Source organism: Pogona vitticeps, chromosome 7 (assembly GCF_051106095.1).
Source record: "Pogona vitticeps strain Pit_001003342236 chromosome 7, PviZW2.1, whole genome shotgun sequence".
Taxonomy (NCBI): Eukaryota; Metazoa; Chordata; class Lepidosauria; order Squamata; family Agamidae; genus Pogona; species Pogona vitticeps.
The window spans coordinates 5397784-5421168 of record NC_135789.1 but is presented as its reverse complement, the minus strand read 5'-3'; the positions used below and the strand labels follow the sequence as shown (position 1 = coordinate 5421168).

The 23385-nt window shown below is 40.1% G+C and overlaps 1 protein-coding gene across 8 annotated transcripts in view; it reads left to right on the top strand.

Annotated features, from left to right (window-relative positions):
- Nucleotides 1–2443: 2443 nt before the first annotated feature.
- The window catches only part of GNB1 (G protein subunit beta 1), a 60183-nt gene continuing 39241 nt past the window's right edge, over nt 2444–23385 (top strand). For 4 of the 8 annotated variants that reach the window (XM_072977633.2, XM_072977635.2, XM_072977634.2 and 1 more), the window contains exon 1: nt 2444–2588. The gene's annotated coding sequence lies outside the window, so the exon portion shown is untranslated. Of the gene's footprint in view, nt 2589–3576; nt 4130–16366; nt 16430–23385 lie in introns of those variants that run through there. The other 4 variants (XM_072977636.2, XM_078379435.1, XM_078379434.1 and 1 more) reach the window with 2 other exon arrangements.

Here is a 23385-nt window from a genome sequence, read left to right as displayed (position 1 = left end):
ATTGGGAGAGTGATTTGTTTGAAATATGGTGCTGGAGGAGAGCTTTGAGGATACCCTGGACTGCCAGAAAGATGAACAAGTAGGTCCTAGATCAAATCAAGCCCAAGCTCTCTCTGGAGGCACACATTGTTAAAACTGAGGTTGTTCTACTTTGGGCCCATCATGAGCAGGGAGGGTTCTTAGGAAAAGACAGAAATGCTAGGAAAGGTGGAAGACAGCAGGAAAAGAGGAAGGCCAAAGGTGAGATGGATCGACTCCCTAAAGGAAGCCATGGGCTTCCATTTGCAAGAGCATGGCTCTTGAGGACATTTTGGAGGTTGCCATTTCATTGGGTTGCTGTTAAAGTCATCAGAAACTTGACAGCACATAGCAAAAATGGCATTTCTTGTAAAGAGATGAGTTGAAAATGAAGGCCTGCTCTTCCAAAGAGTAATCTGTAAAAAGGGCATAAACTAGTTTGGAAAAAAAAACAGTGGTAAAAAATGCAAAATCCTTTTAAAATCCAACTAAAGCCACTTTTAAAATGTGTAGTGTGTAATTTTGTCCCTATCCTTTACATCCACCAGATATATCAAGCAAAAATCCAAAGAAATACAGTAATACAGTTAAAAAAAACATATGGCATCTTAAAGATATATTTTAATGTGAGCTTTCATGGAAACATCCACTTCATCAGACATAATGTATATGGAAATATTGAATGAAATATCAGTTTCATGCTAAATATGTTGAAGCTGCTGAGGCATGCTTTTTTAAAAAAAAACAGCCTATTTAAAACTATAAGCAAGGGTGGAGTTGATTTAACTTTTATCCTTGATCCCTGATTTTCTTTCTTCCCCATCTGTAAAATAACCAAGCCTTCTTCCTTAGTTACTTACAAAGCTATGTCTATTTTCGCAGGTTTTTCTCTCTTCCTCCCCCCTCCTTTTTTTGCTGAGATATATATTACACAATACACATTTTAAAAGTGGCTTTAGGTAGATTTTAAAAGAATTTTACATATATTGCACACACATTGGCTCGCCTTGTCTTTCCCCAGCTTTTGCATGTTGCTTTTTTTTTCTTTTTTTGAAAGGAAAGGAAGCAAATCAGAAACTGGAATTATCTTAAAGTGTGCTTTAAAAACAAATTTATTTATTTATTTATTTATTGTATTTATATCCCGCCTATCTAGTCAATTAAGACTAGGCGGCTAAAGAATAAAAAGGGTGGGAAACACCTTTTAAAAAAACCACCCTAATTACTTATTAGTCAGTGTTAGCTTGTAGGCAAAAAAATCCAATGAAACGAAAGAAAAACGCAAAAAAAGAAAGAAAACGAAAACATATGGCCCCTTAAAGACGAACCCTTTTTTTTTTTCATTATTTAGTTTTGTTTCTTTGGATTTTGCCTGTCCTGTCTTTATGTTTATTTATTTCTTTGTCTTTATGTGTATGTATTTCTTTGCCTTTGTATGGCTTTATTTATTTATGTTTGTTTGCCGTTCTACCCTTGCCCAAGGAAGAGCTCAGCCTCCTCCTCCTCCTCCTCGCCTAACACCCCAGAAAACCATTTTTTTAAAAAACAAAATTTAAAATTAAAACCAAAAAAAAAAAATCTGAGGGGAAGGAAAGCAGGACCTCGCCAGGCCCAACACCAGGGGCGGAGCCGCGAGCGGGGTTTCCCAGCCCGGCCCGCAGGGGCAGGGGGAGGGGGGGGACCCTCGTCCGAGCCAGCCCCCGTAGGGCACGCGAGCCAGCTAGCCAGCCAGCGAGCGGACGAACAAAACGGGGCGGGCGGGCGCAGGAAGAGCGAAGGAAGGAAGCGGGCGGGCTTGACGGGAGGAACGGCTCAGGCTTCTCTCCTTCCTCGCCGGCCGCGCCCAGGCCCAAGCCGCCGCTGTTGTTGTTGCTGCTTTTTTTTTTTTAACCTACCCCCCTTTTTTCCCCGGGGAGTTTTTTTTTCCGTTCCCCCCTCCTCTCAAAACCAAAGAGAGAGAGAGAGAGGAAGGGATTTATATAGATTGAAAAAACATATTTTTTTTCCGCCCGCCCGCCTGTCTGTCCATCTGGGTCTGTCTTTCTGCCGCCTCAGGGGGTCGCCTTTATTTGTGTGGTTGCTGCAGCCGCCGCCCTCCTTTTTGGTTTCTTCCCCCCCTCCCCCCCAGTGTGTGGCGGTTAGGGCTCGTGAGGGAAAGCGGCTGCCACGCGCCGCGCGGGACGGACGGGCTGAGGGAAGGAAAGGAAAGGCAAGGCGGGCGGGCCTGAGGCGGTGTCGGAAGGGGTCTCGCGCGGCCCGAAAGAAGGGGAAAGGAAAAAAAAACACGTCGCCTTCCTCCCCCGACGAGGAAAAAAAAAAGGCGAAGCAAGGACGCCTCAGCGACGACGCCTCGGAGGGAGAAAAGCAGAGCTTGGCGGGGTTGGGGGTGTTCCTCGCCTGCCTGCCTGCCCCCCCCGACGGGCCTGCAAAAGAAGAGTGGAGGGAGAGAGGCCGAAAAAGAAGGGCCGAGAAGAGGGGGTGGTGGCTGGTTTCTTTCGTCTTCTTTTTTTTTTTTTGGAGGGGGGGCTTTGCCGACGTCGGCGGTGAATGAGCAGCGGCCGTCGAGGAAGGTGAGGAAAAAAAAGGGGGGCCCACACAAAAGGGGGGGAGGAAAGGGCTGGTGGGGGGGTGCCGCCTTTTACACAAGGTCTGGTCTTGACAGGGTTGTTGGAAGCCCCCCCTTCAGAGAATGGTTGCTCCCCCTCTTCCAGGGAAGGGTGTCCCCCCCTCTCTCTAAGGAATGGTTGGTTCCCCCCCTTCCCTGCCCCTTTGGCCACAGCCCCTCTCCGGCCTTTCTCTCTCGTCCCCCCCCCCCACTTTGCAGCCTCTGTGCTTTGTCTCTTCCCCCCCTTTTACAAAATCCTCCTCCAGAAACTCAATCCACCCCAACCTTTGAGGGGGGAGTATCCTCTCCCCCCAAAAAACGGGCCCTCCCCTCAGCTAACTATGCCTCTCCCCCCAATCCTAGTTTTTTTCGGCTGGCTTCCCCCCCCCCTTTGCTTTTCTGGACTCGGCCTCCCCCGCAAAGCCTCCCTCCTGCCCCCGCACAGCCTCCGCCTTGTCATCACCACCCCATCATCATCTCCCTTCGGGAGGCTTTTCTTCTCTCTGCCAACACCCCCCCCCCCGCTGCCTGCCCCCCCATGTCTTCTATAGGTGACCCATATAAACCTCTTCTACTGTTAAAAAACAAATAATACACGGAGATGTATAGTATTCTGTAAAACTATGGGTCAGAGTGATTTGGGGGAGAAACCTCCAGGAAACCCAGAAGCCCCATGGCTGACATTCTCCTCCACCGTTTTAGCCAAATCATGCCCACACAGCCTGTTAAAGTAAAAAAAAAGGAGGGGTGCTTTCATCCTATATTTTTTTTCTCATTTTCCCACACTTCTCTTCCTATATTCCCCAAACCCTCCCACTTGGTGACTTAAATCCTGTTCCATCTCCTCTGCCCCTTTTTTTCCTTCCTCTCCTCCCTCCCCCATTTTTATATCTCCCCCCCCTCCATTTTGAGGCTGGTGCCTCCACGCTTTCCCACCCCCTCCTTCCTGGCTTTGGCTCTTTCTTTCCTATTCCTGTGACTTCTGCTTTCCCCTCCCTTTGTCAACCCCATCTTTTCCTTCCACAGCTGCTTCAAATCCCTGACCCCCCCTTCTTCCTCTTCTTCCATTTTGCTTTCCTTTTCCTTTGACACCCCCTACCCTGCAACCCTGCTGCTTTTCAGCCCTAGACCCTCTGTGCCCCCCCACACCCAACAATGCCTTCTCTTTCTCCTACTCCAGTGCCCAGCCCAGCCCTTCCCCCCCAGGCCGCTGACATAGGGAAATCAAGAAATACAGTAACCATTACCCCCTCCCTTTTTATTGTCTCCAGACCAGTCCCACCCATCACCACAATATCAGGGAGGGGCTACTGTTTCTCTTTAGCTGATGGAGTGAGATAGGAAAGGGGGGGGGGAAGAGAGAGAGAGAGACTGGGATCCTTTTCTGCTTTGAAACCAGAAGTGGGGGGCAGCTAAGTCCACGGCGAGGATGCTTGGGAGAAATTGCTGTCTGTGTACGGCTGAGACCATAATGGTGGAAAATTGATTGGGTGGAGGAGAAACAGGGTGAGTTTCCTTTTAGACGGTTCCGGGGAGCAAGGGTGGGGGCAGAGCCGAGAAAAAAGGGGGACCTGGATGGCTTTCTTCGTGCTATGCAGGTGAGGGGAGTAAGAAAGGGTTCATACTTTTGTTGTCATACCTGAGGCACTCATCAATCTGTTGTTTAACTACTCCTTTTTAATAGAGGTTGTGTAATTTTGCCATTTAATGTCTCTGCTCCGGGTGGACACGTTGGCTGCAGGACAGTAAGGGAGCATGCCAGGAAAAGCTTGCATGGAAAAAAGAAAGGTCCCCTGTAGAATCAAGAGAAAAGCCTTTTTAAAAGGAATATATATATCTTGGATCTCTAAAGTTATCTATAATGTGGGAAAGGGGTGTGGAGACAATTCTGTGATATTAAAGAAAGAATGAACTCAGGATAGGGGAGGTTTTTTGTGTGTGTTTTTTTAAAAGGGGCATCATGTCAGGAAGAAAATTAGAGTGGTATAGAGGTTATCTCAGGCTATCAATTTATCACTTGTGAAGATAAAGTGAAATTTTAACAAATGTGATTCTTGGTCATGATTGCCTTAGCAAAACCCATTTCTTGGGGCACATTTTATGTAAGCCTGGATTCCTAGGGCGGGCTTTTTCTATCCGCGCTAAGCAAGGAAAATGTCATCTTACTGAAAAGGAAAAGCTCAGACGAGGATGGCTGCTTTTTAACGCCACCCCATCTCTACGGATTGAGATGTGGGGAAATCATAACCTCAGAAATGGGAAGGAGGGCGTCCTGCTGGGTTGGCTGTTGGTGGGGCACAGCCCGAGGAAAATGTTTGTTGCATATTTTGAGGTTTCCTGCTAGGGAGACACTAGTGAAATAAAGACACAATGCTGTTCCTGACTGTATGAAATTCATATTAGGGTAACAGAGATGAAGAAGGCATTTTAACGTGTTAAGCGTTTATTCCTCTTGTATGGTTTGTGGAAAGGGGAATGCTTCAGTATGTATTTTAGTGGCTGAAGACTGGGGGTGTGTATGCTTGCAAAACTCCCCCCCCCTTTTTTTTTGTTCTGGGAATGAATGGATCTTTTTGTGCTTGGGCCGGGTAACTGCAACAAGATGGCGTTTGCAAGAAGGCAACTCTTCATTTTCTGCTCAATATTAACAGCCTTCTCAAACTAAACTGTGCAGTTTAGATTCCTTTTCTGACTTCATTAATCTTTTTCTCCCTTTTAATCTGTTCTTTCAGGGCTGGGATGTGGCAGATGTCCAGAATTTTTCCCTATTTTTTTTAGTCCTCAAATTTGGGTGGGCAGGTTTAATATTTTATTGATTTTTTTTAACATGGCAGGAGAAATATTCTTGATAAAAGAGGAAAGCATGATTGTAACATCTCAAACCTTCTATAAAAATGGTTTTGAACTGTTTTACTTAATAAATGTGTTGATTTAATTATTTTTCTTCCAAAGCAGTTTACATGCCTTTTGAACACCCATTGTTTGTAAAGCTGTGTAATGTATTGGTCTGATCTCATGCAACCTCTTTGTGATGGAAAGGAAATTCTCTTGAACCCTTTTCCAATATATGGCAGCTTCTGCCACAGCATTTGAGCTGAAATTGTTATAGAAATAAATACAGATTAAAAAAGGACGTGAAGCAAAAGCTTAATTGTTGACTTAAACATTATTCCTAATAATTTATATGTGCTGTGTGTTTAATGAAACCCATGTTTAAAAAATAAATTAACAATGCAATTTTTAAAAATCTTTGCCAAGAAAGAAGCATGGTTGAGTTGCGTGTAACCTACACCCATACATTGGGAGTGGGTGGGAGAATGTGGCCTATTCTAGGTTATTAAAGTAGTTTACACTGTGATGAACTTTAAAAATTCAGTAATTTATTATGTTAACCTAATTGGTGCTGTTAATTAACATCAGAGGTCAGCTGAAGCATTGAGACTTTAAATAGATCCAGAACAGATTTCTTTGGAAGTGAAAGGGTTTTGGTGGAATGGGATTACATTTGGAATTGTACCCAGTGGCATTTAGGTTCATACAGTTGTCTTAAATATTCCTCTTTGGAAGTGGCATGTTGTTTTGGTAATGCTTTAAAAGTTATATTATTAAGGCTTAAATCCAGTTGTTAGTCCCATCTAGAGTCAGCTCACTGAGTCAGCGAAACTTATATAAGTATTGATTTATCAAGCTCCTGTTGGTTCTGTGGATCTGCTCTAAGTACTGTAGTACTGGCAATTGGATTTAGCTCTAGATAATTTGTTGCTGGAGTTTTGGCTTACTCCTGAAAGCTTGGCAGGGCAGAATAAATGACATCTAATGAACTTATAGTGAAATTATACTTTCAGTGAAAATGCTACCAAGATGGCTTATAAACAACAGCAAAAACAAAGCACAGGAGTACAGTCAAATTGCAGACAAGAACTAAAAGCTTAATTTAGCTTAAAAGAATGTCATTTCTAAAATTATTTTAAAATTGCTTTGTAACTGTTATATCCTGCTTCTCCATATAAAGAGGAGGCTTCAAACAATAGAAATAGAACAACATATCTTAAAACTTATGCATTTCTCAAATTTAACTTAATTGAATGTTGTGTCTGAAGCATTGGGCTTCACTCCAACCTTTTAATTATGTGTCAGATTTTTAGTAGTTCTGCTAAAGCTAGCAGTGATTTTAAAATACATTTTTCACTTGGCATCATGTTTGTTTTCAGGAGCTATTTTTGTTTTTTCTTTTCAGGTGGTACCTAGCCTACACTGAAAAGTAGGTGTTTGACTAAATGCAGTTGATGATTGTCATTCAGTTTGTTTCCCACTGTTTATATTTCCACGAGTGCACCTTTTGAAATGGCCTTGTTCCATCTGCTTGTTCATTTTGTCTTTCTCCATAACAGCAGTTGGTAAAATAACGTAAAGGTCTATAGTCACAGGCTGTACAAGGTAGAGTTTATTCACATTTGTTCCTTAGCAGCTGTTAGATCAGTGTGTGATAGGCATGCTTTGTGTTTGGCATAAAAAACTCTGTTTCTAATCCAGTTAGAAAAGTTTGAACTTCAAAAGATAACCATGTTGATTATTTGTGACATGTATGTTTTTTCTTCCCTCCAAGAGCCTGCAGAGTTCATGGTCTTGTTTCCTACTTTAATACTCACAGCAGAGCTTGGGGATGATTGAGGCAGGGAGATAGTGAATGCTGGGTGTCAGCCAGCAAATGGGCCTCAACTGATTTGAGTTCTGATTCAACCTGGGTCCTCCGTTACAATGTTATGCCTTGTGGAAAATGCTGTACGGTATTTTCTTATACATCCAAGGGATGGTGAATCAGAAATATGAGCTAATGTAAATGTTCAGCATAATTTAATGCATGCTTATAAGCAAAACATTTTTAAGAAATTAAAAGTTATGCCGGTTGAAACCTGCCTTTGGTGTAAGGCAGGCTTGGGTACCTGGTTTTGGACTACACCTCCCATCATCCCAGCTGGCATAGCCACAGATTGTTCTGGTGGGAACAATTTGAGCTGTAAATTCCATCAGGAGGGTGCCAGGTTGGGGGAGACTAGTGTAAGAGATGTGGGTTTTCTGTTTATATTTTTTTCTTTTTTGAGTAAGAGTAATGTCTGCCCAGCCAAGAGAAAAATAACTGCATTTGTGGAGTAGATTTATAGTAACACACTATTGCCTTTTGCTTATAGGCCATCCCCCTTACATACCAGCCCAGCCCATTGCTGATTGTTTGTACGCAATAAAGTTGAACCACCAGGAAGTAAAGTTAAGTCATTAAGAGAGCAACCACTGTTCAAGGAGGCATTATTGTGATTTCTCAACCACAGTGTGGAATCACATGAAGTCCTTGTTAAGTTTGGGTGGAGACCTCTGATTTGTGATCTTGGAGTAATTTTTAAAAGAAGCATTACACTCAGTAAAATTGCATTTAGGGAGGCAAGCAATCCCACCACATTATTTAACACTGATACAACTCCCCTGGTTTGATTAATATGTGTCCCTATTTTTGTTCTTTGTTGCTCTTTTTCATAGATTTTAGCAAAAAAATAAAAGGCATTCTTCCATTAATTTTGATTGTTATCATCCAACTTAATGCTAGAAATCACTGTAGATTTTGCTTCGTATATGTTGCTGTTGGCTCAAGTTTCAGTCCCTGAATTGGATTAAATTCTTACTGTCTGTGGCTTTTGGCTTTGCATTAGTGGATTGGTAATTGATATTCTCAATTTTAATATCCAGATGTAGCCATATGGCATTCCGTATTGTTTTGAGATTGCCATTAGTGCTGGCTTGACACTGAAAGGGAAAAGTGAATAATGTTGAGTAGATGGCAGAATTAATGCTAGGGAGCAGTCTTTAATGTTGGCCATCTAGCCACCTACTGCCAAGGCATCATGGGAAAAGGGTTGTGTATTTCAGCATCACTTTCCGGTCACCTTGAGAGCATAAATAAATTTGAAATACTTTGAGATTTGTTTTATTTAACAAAATAATTCCCTAAATGTTAAGACTGAAATAGAAAGCTAGAATCCTGTTACACAGCTCTGCGTGCACAGCATGGATGATGTCATTATCACTGGCAGATCCTGATTAAACATTATTTTGAGGTGCATGCAACTCACAGGTGATGCATCAACATTGCATCCCAGTATGTCATTGCCATTATGTATACAGAGCTGCACAGAAGGATTTCAGCCAATGTCAGTCAGGATGAAAATGATAAGAAATAAGGAAAGTGAAAAGTAGGCAGTTGTGCTAAATACATAAAGCTAGTAGGTTCAGGAAAAGCCTTGTTGGAAGTTGTGACTCCTAAGATGGAATTTAAACACCTTGATAATTAAAAAAAAAGCAGTAAGCTGTTTAGAGGTGTACAGCATGATGTCACGAATGGGACAAAAGAACAAAGAGGCCGATATCACATGAGAACATGTGACTAGCAGTTAATGGAAGGAGAGTATCAGGGGACAGAGAAGTAGCAGCAAATACAGATGGGTTTACTTGTTTGAGGTTGGACGAGTTTGGGGTTGCAATCTGTTGGCTGATATATTAAGCATAAAAGATGCTTGTTCACGCCACATTCGCCATGATAGCATTGATACCTTACATGTGAAATAGATTCCTACCTTTCTCTTAATGAGAAAATTGTGATATATATATAGATACAGCGCTTGCCTTCTGTCCTCAGACAAGTAGACCTAACCCAAAAGTATGAAATGTGTTCGCCTAATAGATTCCTGTTTTGGTAATAGGAGTAAAACTGTTGCTAGGTTTATGAAACTGTGCCAGGTGTTTACCATAACACCCTCCCATCTTTTGCAGTTGCAAAGATACACGGAAAGATTGTGTAGAGTGTGGACACAGGTTTACAAAGGAATGGGAACTTTCTAGAGAAATCAGACATAATTTTATTTTGCTTTCCAAATATGTTAACTACTTTAAGACTCAGTTTGACTGACTACATGTAATCTTCAGTTAGGTTCCTGGGATGACTGCTCTTAAATACTTCTATGAATGGCAGAAGTATTTTGTGTGTGTACATATATGCATATATTCACACTTTCACATACCGTTCTTATGGTTTGGTGTTACAAGGGAGAGGGAAGAAGTTAATGGACATTTTAAAATTTAGGAATCTAGGAAATTGTTTTATTATTTATATATTTTATTAGTCTAGCTGTATCATCGTCAGTGACCCAGAAACTGATATTGAGGCGAATATCTTTGTAAGGCCTACCCAGAGAGGCTGGAAATTGCACGGGGGCAAAGAGGGGGAGCCTTCAAGCAAAGCTGGTACTTTAACTAACAGTGAACTGTGGCCTTTCCCCTTAATATTGTAGGCATGTTCTTTAGGTTCAAAGGTTTGTTCTCTAGTCTTTTGAAACAGACTAATAAGAGTTGCTACATATGAAAAAGATGGAGGGTAAAAGGAGCACTTGATAATTTCCATCACATGCTTTAAATGATGATAGTCTGATGTTTTATCTTAAAAACACTTGAGTCTTTTTATTTTACTAGGTTTCTGTGGAACTAGCCCCATCTTTTGAGTTATCTGACATGTATAGAATCCAACACTAGCTTTTTCACCGCAATTGAAAAACAGTATCAACTTGGTTGTCAAAAAGCCATATGTTGAATTTTAATTACAAATATAGATCTATGGGCATGCTCAGAGCTTTGTAAGTGCTGCTGCAGAAGCAGTGTCCTGCTGGATCCTGTGATCGTCTTGTCTTACTAACTTGATGTCTGCAAGGCATTATCAAATATGTTAATTGAAGAAGACGACTAACACCTTGATAGCTAAGAATGAACACATGCAGCGCCCATACTTTTGCCAGTAATATGATAGGCCAGAAAAGACATTGCTGATAGCTGAAGTGCCAGTAAAATTAATGCCACTATCGTACTGCTGTGGCTCTTCACTTCCCTCTCCCCAGTCTTTTAAGTACGTCATCTGGCATAACCTGGGCTCCTTGTCAGTAGGGCTTAAAGGTGACACCTTGGTCTGCACAGGTAAAAGGCTATGATTATAAAGTGTTAATAAGTGCACAGTGACAGTTGTTAATAATTTACATAGACTGTAATCACTCATTGCTGGGACGATTATCTGATGAGATAAGAATTGCTAACTGCTAGTGGGAGGTGCTTGATCAAAAATCAACTATTTGTTTAATGTTTACAGGAAATTACGTGCAATCCTGAGTTCAGACTTGACCAATCCATGCATGTATATGTCTTATCCTTTCTGATTGGTTCGTGTTGCTTTTGAGAACCTGGCAAGTTGTGTGTGTGTGTGTGTGCGCGCACGCCTTTGGGCAAGGACATTATGTCTATACTAGCTTAATGACTAGCTGGATAGTTCAGTGAATCGGGGGACAAGAGTTTGATTCTTCTCTGTGCCTTCTTGTAGAAGAGTAAGCCTGCGTGGCTTTGGGCAAATTACAGATTTCTGAAGAGCCACTAGAAGAAGGAAAATGTTGAACCACTTCTCAGTACTTTATGCCTAGGTGGCCCTGGCAAGGGCGGTCATAAACTGGAATTAGCTTGACTGCACATAATTCATTAAATAATTTAATACAGTACAGTATATGCATGAAGAAGGGATTGAAATTGTTTTCCATACTTAGCAGTTCGAATCTAGATGCAGCTGTCCTCCTTTTAAGTTCAGTTCTGCAATTTTAAAGGGGAAAGTCCTGTATTTCATGTGAATTGTGCTGTGTGCCATCTCAAGAGCACTAAAGAACCTCACTAGGATGATCTTGTATGTTTACAATTGCTATTATCCTTGCATAGTTTGGCAAACCTTTTCAGGTGCTTGCTGTCACAAACAGAGCTCTTGAGAAATTGGTGTGATTAAAATGTGCTTAAAATATTTTGTTTTGCTCCTACTTTATTTATTTTTTACTTGTTTGAATTAATAAAATATAACATGCCAGTAGTAGTGAGAACCCAACAAAACTAAGTTTGCTTTGTAGTACGAGTCATGTAGATCACTACTAAACATCTCCTTGAAGTTTGGCAAATGCAATAGCATTGTAACCCTTTCATGTCAGAAACAGTGGGTATAGTCTGATGTACAGTCTTGTGTATACTTCTTGACAACTAAACTAATTAGTGTACGATTTTTACCTCGCTTATGGAGGAATGGTAGAGTACTATCATTGCAGGAGACAGTTTTATGCTTGTGCAGATGTGTTAAAATTAGAAAGTCACTTTTATTAGGGTACACAGGTCGTAGGTTGTTTATGTCCAAGTCATTTAATATTAGTAACTGATCTCCTCTTTTCCAACTTGGTGTCTGAAGAAGTGTCTGAAATGCATGTCACCTGGTGTTTTCAGAAAAGGCGGGAAACAACTGGGAACATTCCTTGACCTTCACTTAGAATTTGTGCAGCCTCAAAGTTGTGTGGTTCTTAGGAGCAGTCAGTTTTTTAGAATATACAACCCTTTTTCAGTCCTAAGTAAAAGGCAGATAGTCGCTCAGCGACAAGTAACTGATGCCAGGCAAAAATTGCTGTACTAAGCAATACACCTAGATACTTTCCAGATCTCTTTGTAATCAGCAGTTTTTCCTCAGGTTTACAGAAATACTCCTGAATAAATGATCACCGTGCAATGGTGGTTTGTGGTGGTTTGTGCCTCTCTACAGAATTGCTTGGGATCAATCCTAATGAATATCTTGGAAGGACAGTGAAGTTTCTGCTATAGAAGCCTTTAATATTGCACTTAGACAGTAGAAGGTTACCTTCTGCCTCAAGTATTTAGGACATCAGAGAAGAATTAATATTATCTTGCATGTGATGGCCAGCCAAAGTACAAACTGCATCTGTAGCAGACAATGGTGGACACATGGTTGAGGTCTCATAGAATCATCATAAACATTTTAGCAAAAGGTGATGCTGTTGGGTACCTCAAAGGCATGGAGATGGGAAATGATACTGCTTTAAAATGTTATGACATGTTGGGTGGAATGATAAGTACTAGTTAATTTCTGACAGGCTAGGTTTGCTTAGTGAACTTAGTAGAGGTCATAAAATATTTAAAATATTCATAGCCTGTCTTCTTTTGTGTTCTTGTGCATTCACTGAAAGTTGCTTTTTTTGTTTTGACCAGAGTAAAAAAATACACTGCTGGAAGCATAATGCCTGGACTTTTCATATGGGGGAGCAGAAATGGGCAGTGGTGGTCCCTACAATAACCAAAACTGTTTTAAGCCTTGGTGAGAATTGTAGTCATTGTTTCTGTTTGGGATAGATAAAACTGCTTTCTAAGTTCCCCTGCAATCTATCAGTCTTAGTTTCCTTTGATAACATTTTCATTTGTCTGCTACCTTAATTTATATACTACTGAGTGCCAATGCACCCAAGATGTCTTATGATCTATAACCACAAGAAACAGGGTACTAGACCAGGTATAAAAAAAGAAAAGGGGTTAGGGAAGAGAGGGGAATATACAGAACACAGAGATGTTATAATGACCATGTGGAGTGACCATGAAGGGAGATGAAATTAGGAGGAGAAAGGCTAAAGAGTACTTGGGCCCCTGTGAACAAAGACATGGAATAGTGCATCTCTTCCTTTGATTCAAAGAAGTAGAATGGCTTCTCAGGAAGAGCAGAAGCTCAATAGCAGTTGTTCCCAGCAGTGGTTTAGGTTATCTCACTCCAGCACCAGGGGTAAGGAGTTCCATTCGCTCCTGCGCCTCCCAGAAGAGGAGCCAGCCTTTGTAGCCTTGGGCAAGCTGCACAGTCCAAGGGATTTCCTCCCTCACCCCGCCCCGTGGAAGGGAATGGCGAACCACTTCTTTATTTATTTTATTTAATTGTTCGATTTATATCCCGTACTTCTGAGTACTCTCCACCTTGAAAACCCTGGAAAGTGTTGTCATAAGTTGGAATTGACTTGGCAGCACACAGTTATTGTTACTACAGGAAAGGCAAGTGATGCCTGGGTTGTAATTGTATCTTAAATTTTGATGAAGGTGTCTAGAACTGGGGCAGTATTGTCAATTTTTGTGAACTGAAACAAGCATCATAAATGAATGGAAGCTAGCTTGAACGTGCTTATTCAGTGATGCTAACATTTTGAGTAATCTGTAAAGCAGGCTTAGGTACCCTGGTCGTCTCTAGATATTTGGGGCTACAACTCTCCTCATGATGACTAGTGGTCAGGCACAAAGCATCTTGTAGACCAGAAAATCTGAAAGGCATTGAGTTGCTTATGTCTTCTGTACAGGCATATATACGTACTGAGCTTTCATTGCTGCTTGGTATTAACATGAACAAATAATTATTTACTATATTCTCTCTGGTATGTTATACTTTTAGATTTGTTTTATATTTTATGTTTGAGAAATAGCATCTCTGAAAGATATGTATAAAAAGCAGAAGTAGTGTTCCCAAGTAAAGCAAGCAGCCCAATAAATGCAGTTAAAAATTGTGTTGATAAATGTAAGTGCCCTGGAATTTGTTGGATGACTAGTGGAATCTTAGCCAGACAATGAAAGAATAGAGAGCCGTGCATCTCTCTGAATAGAAATGGCCTGGAGCAGCTTCTTTAAGATGAAGAAAGTAATATTCACAAAAAAACAAAACAAAAACTTAAGGGCCTTGAGAATGGACATTGTACAGTGTATGGTTACAAATTTGTGGACTTAACTCAGGCAATTATAAAACCAAAGACTGATGCTTTTAAAATGAAGAATTATTGTGGGATGTTAAGAACTTCCTGAATTGAGAATGGTGACCAACAAAGAGGTACTCAAGCAAATGAATCAAAGGAATAGAAATCAGAAAATGCAAAACAACAAGCCCAGAAAGCTGGAATACTATGGTCACAGGAGAAATGAAACATGTTATGCATGTTCACAAAATGTAAAATGAAGTATAGGAGAGAGAAGAACTTATTGGCTGGTGATCTTGGGAGACTGGTATGGATGCAAGACAAAATAATTTAGAGGTGGTGCATGTTAAAGTCAAAACAGCCTTGATGATCTCCAGTCTCTGATAGAAGAGAAACAAGAAGATTCTCAAATTTAAGAAAATTTTAATCTCTTCTATAAGATAGTTGGTTTTATCATTGCTAATCCCACATTTGAAGATACCAGATAAGTTTAACATTTCTCCCAGTGCATGATTGCTGTACCATTCTGATAAAGTATATAGACCATCTTCACCCTACTGCTGCTCATTTCCTGTTTTTCAATTAAATTATTACAAACAAATTTCCTCTTTAAATAGGTAACATTCAGTTTTAAATGTTACAAAAAAGTGATATTTCACAGTAGACAACCAGTTACTCACTTGGATACCCATTGTGGTGTAGATAGAATGATGGATTAGGACTCAGGAAGAGTGGGTTTGAATCAGTGCTCAGCTTTGGAAATTCACTGGGTGTGTGGAACCCCTTAAGGTAAATGTGCTCCTTAAATAGCTCACTTACCTTGAAAGCCTTATTAAGGTTACTATAAGCCTGTTCCAACTTGACAGCACATCACAACAACAATCAGTACGTTATCACAATGTTAAGAAATGTCCAAGTAGACAATGAGGGAACCAACATGGTATTCAATCTTTCAGAACATAACAAATTGGTGGCTTTCTCTGCTTGTGTTCGTTATAAATCTGTAATAACTTCAAGCATGCTGTAAGCCATCTTAGTTCTGTTTTCCTATACGCACATACCCAGCGAGGTTGTCTGCATCACAGGAAGCCAAGCAGTTGGAAACGCCTGCTCTAACAGGAAGTGGCTTGCACAGTTTGCCAGATGTGAGACAAGCTATAAAGCCTTTGTTCCTTTTCCAGTTCATGTTTTTGTAGAAAGGGGGAAAACATGTAGGTTTCATAATACTGCATTTTGATATGGTGCAGATGGAGGTTCTCCTAAAAAAGGTTATTCCAGTTGGTCATAATATGGGCTCAGTTTTGTCTTCCAAATATTGCTGATAAATCCAAATTGTCATTGCTATCCAGTACAGAAATTACTCCCATTCATTGCCAGATAACTACTAGTCAGTGTAAACTATAGTGAGACAAATGGACCAAGAATGTAGCTTTTTGAAAGCTTACTTTATTCCTGTCATTCATTGCATGTTTTGTTTGATACATACCATCCCAGTTGGTCAGAGGTAATAATGATAACAACCCCCATGAAATAAAACAGAATGAAGGCCAAGTTTAGAACATGAGTTGAAATTTCTTCAAACAAAATCGGTCGACTTTTGGATGGAGTCCTATCCAGCATCAGTAGTGACAACATCCATGTAGCAGATGCTTCTTAAGTAGTACAGCAGGTTCTCTGTGTTGAGTCTATCCAGAGGTAGCATGTAGAGCAGATCCATAGTTTGAACAATGGCCTGGAGAATAAGAAACAACAGATTTATTCTAGCATAGTTTTTCAAACACTTGAGATTTCTGCATCGATCTATGAAATGTTTTCAATTGTCTTAAGGGGTGTGGGGAGTGATATAGGCCTGGCTGTTGCTAGAAAATTCACCTTCTCTCTGTCCCTTCCCTTTATGCCACTTAACAGAGAAGGAGAGAAAGCAGAAGTCCCGGTGCTCTGCAATATTTCCTAATTCTAGAAGCACTGAAAGGTATATAGTAGCTTTTTGTGTGCACAAAAGCAGCTCTTCCTTAAACAACCTTAGAGCAGCAGTTTTTCAGGATGGAAGTAAGAATGAAACACGGCGTGCAGTTTTCAGGATGTAGCCCTATTTATTTATTTATTTATTGGTCTTTTGCAGAAATGGGGGAAGTGGCTATTTACAACTCACTGTAGATGGACAACAGTCTAAAAGCAGAATGTGAAGGTTTGTATTCAGGATGAGGTGCACAGAACCTTCTTCATGTTTAGGATGAGAAACAACATTAACTCAACTGTTTTCATGTATCAGAGGAGCTGTCACACAGAATTTGGACCACACGTTATGCTTTCCCGGAGGCCAGGATTAGAACTAGTGAGTGTATATTAAAGAAACAGATTTCGGTGAAATGTTAGAAGAAGCCTTCTGAAGATATTGTCTATTTGAAACAAACTGATTTGGGAGATCACAAAATTGCAGAGCTGAAAGGAACCCCAAGGATGGTTGTCAGATTTGCAGATGACACAGTTGGGTGGAATAGCTAATATCCTGGAAGACAGAAACAAAATTCAAAGTGATCTTGATAGGCTGGAACACTAGGCTGAAAACAACAGAATGAAATTCAAGAGGGGTAAGTACAAAGTACTGTACCTCAGAAAATGATACCAAATGCCCAGTTACAAGATTCCATAACTAAAGAATTCCAAATAGATTGCCACCCAACCTCTGCTTAAAAATCTTCAAGGAAGGAGAGCTTACCGTTCTGGATTAATCGTCGCTATGCAGAAACATTGCTAAACGGATCGAAAAACCCCATAGGAAAGCATTAAACTTAGTTTAATGCATTCCTATGGGGCCCTAAACTCAGCGTTCAGCGATGTTCCTCCATAGCGCCGCCATTTTCGCACCCTCGGTAAGCGAGGGCAGGGTGCAAAAACACTTGCGGCGGCCATTTTGGAACTGCCGATCAGCTGTTCTGTAAACATTGCAATGCGAGTTTTTCCCTATCTAAACATCACAATGCAATCGCTTTTGCGATCGCAATTGCGACATTGCTATGCGGATTCGTCGTTAAACGGTGCGCTTGTTAAGTGAGGCACCACTGTATTTCATTGTGAGATGGGTCTCACTGTTAGGACGTTCTTTGCAGTGTGTCGTCTTCTTCGCTAGAGGGGTGTAAGTTCAAGCTAGATAACCATCCATATCAAGGATGTTGCAGTTTAAGGATTCTTGGATGAAGTAGAGCACTACCTGACCTTTGAAGTACTTTTCAGTTCTGATGCAGTGAGTTAGCCTGTCTCAGGCTAATCATATAATGATATTGGGAAGAACTGGTTTGCTAGGAAAGAAAAGTTCAAAAAATTGCCAGTTGTTTAGCAAATTCTTCATTTAGTTACAAATATGACAACAGATTGGTTCACATAATAGTTTTGAACGAGTGGAAGCAAGTTTTCCTCCTGCTTCTTGCATGTTGAGTACAAAATGCATACATAACTGTAGGTTTGCACTGTTTGCCTGTGCCACAGCTGGCACCCCATAGTTGACCTAAGCAATTTAGAACAGATTGCTTCTGCTTCCTTCATTTTTTAATGCATGATCTTTTTTTTTTAGTAGAGAGAAGTGCACTGCTATTGGAATTTGTTTCCTAAGCTGTGCCAAACCATCAGCTCAGTGGTTCAGTTGATCAGTACCTCTGTGTAAACTCTTCTTAAAAATCCAAGTGTGCCTTGATAGCGTTCATGTATAACTGAGCATCCTAGTGAGCCATCCAGGAGAACATGCGGCTCATTCAGGCTGTGTGGTTTACACACACTAGGGCTCCATTCTGTAGTTGTGCATACCCAGGCAACCATTTTTGTCCTCCTACGCCATATGAATGGAATTTAAATAAATGAAGTGATGAAGTGCTTCTGTAGGTTCTAGCCTTAGAAGAAGCTGAAAAAAGACTTACTATATTTAAGGGGGGGGGCTCTTCTTCATATACAAGAAATAAGCCTACAATCATTGGAATATTATGCCCAGTAAAACGTCTTAGTCCTTAGGTTGCTACAAGACTCTGTACTGGTTTCTGTTGCAACAAACCTAACATGTCTTCCCTCTCAAATTTTATCTCTGGCTTGAATCCAGTTCTAGTTCCAACCCGAGTAGAGTAGAACTATTCAATTGGTTGTTGAATGGTGAATGAACACTTAAGTAAATCCCATTGATTTGATGAGTCTCCTGTAGGTGAGATTGCCAAGTGAACTCCATCTCAATTGGCTGTTGGTGCTCCCTCTTCTCAGAGTTAAGGGGAAGCTTAAATTTTGGGTCTGTGCTTTTCGTTTTTGCTTGCATTGCTTTCTTACATGCCGTGCCTGGTAAGAGGAGAAGGGCATGAAAAAAAGCTGATGAGACAGTTGGCCATCTTGAGCTTATCTAAGAATATATTGGAAATAAGTGTTCCAGAGTAGGTAAAAACCAGCTATTTCACAGAAAAATATTTTAAAATATTTTTAAATTTAAGTCAGATTTTTAAATGGATAACTTGTTTTTTTTTAAAAAATAAACAGCAATTTTAATTTAAACCATTATAGCTCTGAAGATATCATTGTGGTATAGAGATTATAAATTATAATTCTATATTGTGCAGCAATTTATACTATCATTTTTAAAAAAAAAACATTTTGTAAATAGGGTCCAGCAGTTCTTGGATTAGGGCCTCTGTTTTATACCATTTCCTTCTGTACAGAAGAGGGGGGGCAGGCCTTCTCAGTCCCATTTTCCAACTCTGGCTAAAGTTATTCCTGCTTTCCCCCCCTTCATATAATGTTGGCAAAAGAATCTTGGAGCTCCCTATTAAAATCTCCAGGATTATTTCTTTTTGTTTCCTTAAGCGATACTGATTCCTTTAGAGTAGCGGCCCTGGCTATTGTTACTTTGATTTTGTTTCAGAGTAAGGCTGTTACCTTTCTGGCTTAAGTTGTTATTTATGTATGGGATTTATACTCCGCCCATGTAATGGCGAACTTTTATTTTGTATACAAGAGTTACACATTTATGTCAGGCCTGAAGGACTTAAACTCTGCCCTCTCAGTACACCGCAAGCAGTTCAAAGATGATCACCTGATACCCCCTAATCACTGAGATAGTGGCCACAAAGTCAGTGTTATGGGTACCTCTAAAAGTGAATTTCCAAGGGCAAAGAAATCTGAACCATATTATGTGCTTGTTTCTTTGAGATGCCAAAACCACTTGGATGTGTTCTGAATTTATGTGCAGTTTTAGGGTGAGGCTTCCTTTTCAGTCTGATTCTTTTCCAGTTTTTATTAGTAATCGTGAGCATTTCTTTTCTTTACTGCATGCAGATTTCCTTCCTCTGGCCTGTTAGAAAAAAGATAGATGGCCCTTGGAAAAGAAAGAAATTATCCTGCAACAATGTGAGCAGGGGAAAAGTGTTTTATTTTTGCAACAATAAATGGGTTAGTGAAGGCTTGAAGTTGGTGTTAATCATATGCTTAGTCATCTTCTTGCGCTGGAAATAATGTTGTTTTATCCTTCTCTTCTTCCCTGCTGTCTTCTCTTTCCCACCCCCTGCGTGTTGCCCATCTCTAGGTGTAATGCTGTTAAGTAATATCCTAGCATATGAAATCATCTCTGCTCGATAGATCAAGATCTGTGTTTCATAAAGAAGGCAAATACCAGGCAGTTACAATAATAGACAAACCAACATTAATATTAAAACAGTATTTAAAATATATGTGTGTGTAGATGAAGACAGAAATCAATAATAGAAAATAGTAGGGTAATTAGAACAACAGGACTCCTTGTTTGAACAGTACCCCCCAAATTATGTGGTATTTATTTTGGACTATCAGCTGGAAAGACCTAGTTAAAACTCACCCAGTTGTAAACTGATTATATGCTAGCTTCCAGGCAAGGTGGATAAAAATCAATTAAAACCAGATTTTTAAAACTTGTATCATATTTTTTAAAAAATTAAATGGGATTTATCAAAAGGTTTTATTTAAAACTTTTGTCTGCTTGTTGTAAAGAAAATGTGTGATAGTATAGCTTTGTGTAACGACTCAGAGATTGTTTTTAATTTAATTATATATTAAGATACAGTGTATTCATATAGTTTGGGTTTTTACAAGGTTTGTAGATAAATCTCACTTGGTTTTGGATTACGTCTCAGTTTTATGCCAGTTCATAGCTTTCTTTATAAATAATTTAGGTCAATATTTCCAGATACCCAAGATTATTTAGGTTAATCTTTTGTATAGATAATTTAGGTTGATATTTTTATCTCTACAAGGACTTCCTTTGTTATTCAGTCTAGAACTAGGTCTTCTCCCTTATCTTTTTAATCTTTCTAAAATATGCCACGCCTGCCTTCCTACTGTCTTTGCTGTGCCATTAAATAACCCATTAAAATGGTCTTTGTGGCACCTTACAGGTTAACCTTGTGTGTCCTCTGAACTGAAGACAGTTTTCTAGGAAGGCTTTTGAAGTCTGGAGCATTATTGCTGGCTAGGTTTAGAATGAAATGGAGATTATAGTAGTTACCTGTTTGGCTTACAGTACGAACATGTATGGACTTGTAGAGTAGAGTCCATTTTGAGTATCCTATCTGGATGGAAGTGTAGCCTATAGATTATGCAGTATATAGATTGCATTTTATAACTTGTTTTTCAGCTTATATTTCTAATTGCCAGAGTAAACAGGAGTCAGGCGTTCCAGTTTAATTGTCAGTTTTGCCCCATGGGGGGGTTGACTGTTGTTGACAACGAAAGCTCCTGAGACTGGGGGCTATTAAGAGAGAACTTGGTACCCAAGACATGTTTTTAATGTAAATTAAACATTTGAGTTTTATTATAGTGCCTTAAACTCCATCAGTTTTATGTGACACAGACCTTTTTGGAAAGGAGAGGTATTGGGCCAAAGCGAGCATATAAGAGAAACAAATACCACTTGTACTTTGTGCAGCTGGTGGGGCTTTCTTACAGCCTGCAGCTGGACAAGCCTTAGTGAAGGGCGGTAAGCAAAGCTTGTTCCTTTCCTCAGCTGCTTTCTTAGTTCTCCCTGCCCAGAGGATCCTTTGACAGTTTGCACTGGGTAGGTACCAGGATGGGTTTGATTTAAATCAAAATGATTTTAAATCATTATTTAAATAAAAAAAGATTTTAAAAAAATTAAATCATGGTTTGAATCAATTTGATTTTTTAAAAAAATCATTGTCTTTTATCTACCTGATAGGTAAGGATCATCACTTTAAATAAGCTGTACATTAGCACCAATTGTGTTGCCAAACGCAGAACTACAATTTTGAGGCCTTGGAATTAGTTACTTGCCATTTTAGTTACAATTTTTAACAGGTAACTCCACTTTCCTGTTTCTCAGAACTAACTAAAGTAATATGTGAACAGTACAAGGAGCTGGACTGTGGCACAAAACCTGTTCTCCTGTTCAACTCATTGTCAACCTCAGCCCCCCAACAAAGCTTAGCATGCATGAGTCACTGCCGTGTGAAAATGAAAGGACTGAGAAGTTAGTTACCTTTGCTATGTTACAGTTGTAATGGAACTCAGCTGTGCCTCATTGCTAAAGAAATTAATAGTGAATAATGAGATATTCATATTTAGTTACCTCTCAGCTGGACTCCCCATTGTGGATATAACTATTGAGTTTAAGAACTTTCAGTTATGCCTATGAGTCAGTAAGGCATATTAAGGAAATTTTTATTATTTTGCTTCTTTTTGGTCATGTATAGGTGAAAAAGCAAGAATCAGGGGAGATGGTTTAATTTTCTGTTCATTATATGGAATATGATATTTCCTCAGTATCTCTTGGTGCACCACAAATCTGGTTGACTGCATGTGTAGATTATTCTGTTGTGGACCCCACCCATTTCTAAAAAAACATTTCTCCCCACTTCCAGCTTTTAAGCTTAATTGTGAAAGTTGTTCTTTTCCGTATTAACTATGCTAGCTATCTGTATTTTAAAACCGGTCTCTTTGGAGAAGGGCAACATTGAGGCATGACTCACAGAACCACACCTCTTGCCTAAGACTGTCCGAAGGCTAAAACCACAGAGCTCCAGTTTAAATCTCTTTCTAGCTTCCTGCCATACTGTAGAAACTGGATTGATAAGATAAACACCCCTGTAATATTTTATCTGTAGAAAGTAACTTGTTCATCTCTTCTTTCACCCATTCCCCAGCACTATCAAGTAGTCTGCACCCATCTTGAATAGTAAGATTTTACAGTTTTATTCTTAAATTTTACAATGCTAAGAGGTCTCACCTTAGGCAGACTGGTGCTAGTTGCACACTTGTGATGGTGGTATGCTTATGTGACACATTAGAAGTTGTACATTCCAGTGCAGCATATGCTGTTCAATAAAGTGGTTTTGCTGATGTCTCTGACTTACTGTACAGACTAAGAGCAGTGCTTTCCAGCATTCTGGAAGATGCAGAACAGTTTGTACCTGACTCTTCTATAGTGTCATATACAGATGGGCGTCAACCACCAAACCAAGTGGTTTGTGCCGGTTTATCCTTTGGACTAACAGGTGTTTGGCAGTTCCCAGTACTGCCTCCTCTGGCAACCGCTCATTGAGAAGCAGTGCCAGGAGGAGGTGGGGCAGGAAAGCTGGTGCGCTGCCTTTGAGTGGTTGCCCACTGGATCAGGTGACACCGGGAACCACCAAACACCTGTTCATCTGAAGGACGAATTGGCATGAACCACCAGTCTGGCGATTCGTGCCCATCTCTAGTGTTGTATATTTGTTGGGTTAGCAATACTAGAGACATGTTTGTGTCTAACTGCAGGTGGAGAAAGAAATATACTGTGCAGAGCACTTCAGTATATGGATCAGCATGGGGTCAGCATAGATTATCACTTAATACTAATACTATATTTTAAAGTACTGAATAGCATTTGAGTTCTGTGTAATATTTTAAAACGAAAGCATTAGTGGCCTAGATGCAGAATCTTAATTTTGACGTTCTTAAACCCATTGCTGTCCATTTCTAACATGATAAATAGCCTCTCCTTTTGAAGGGAAGTATTTGAGGCAGTAGATGGAGCGGCCAAGCTAAGCTTGCTCAATTTGAATCCAGCAGTAGCTGTTGCTGTAGGATTCATAGGTGCTTTCTTAATAGGAACAGAGTTATTACAAATTTAACTGTTCTCCAAAATGATAC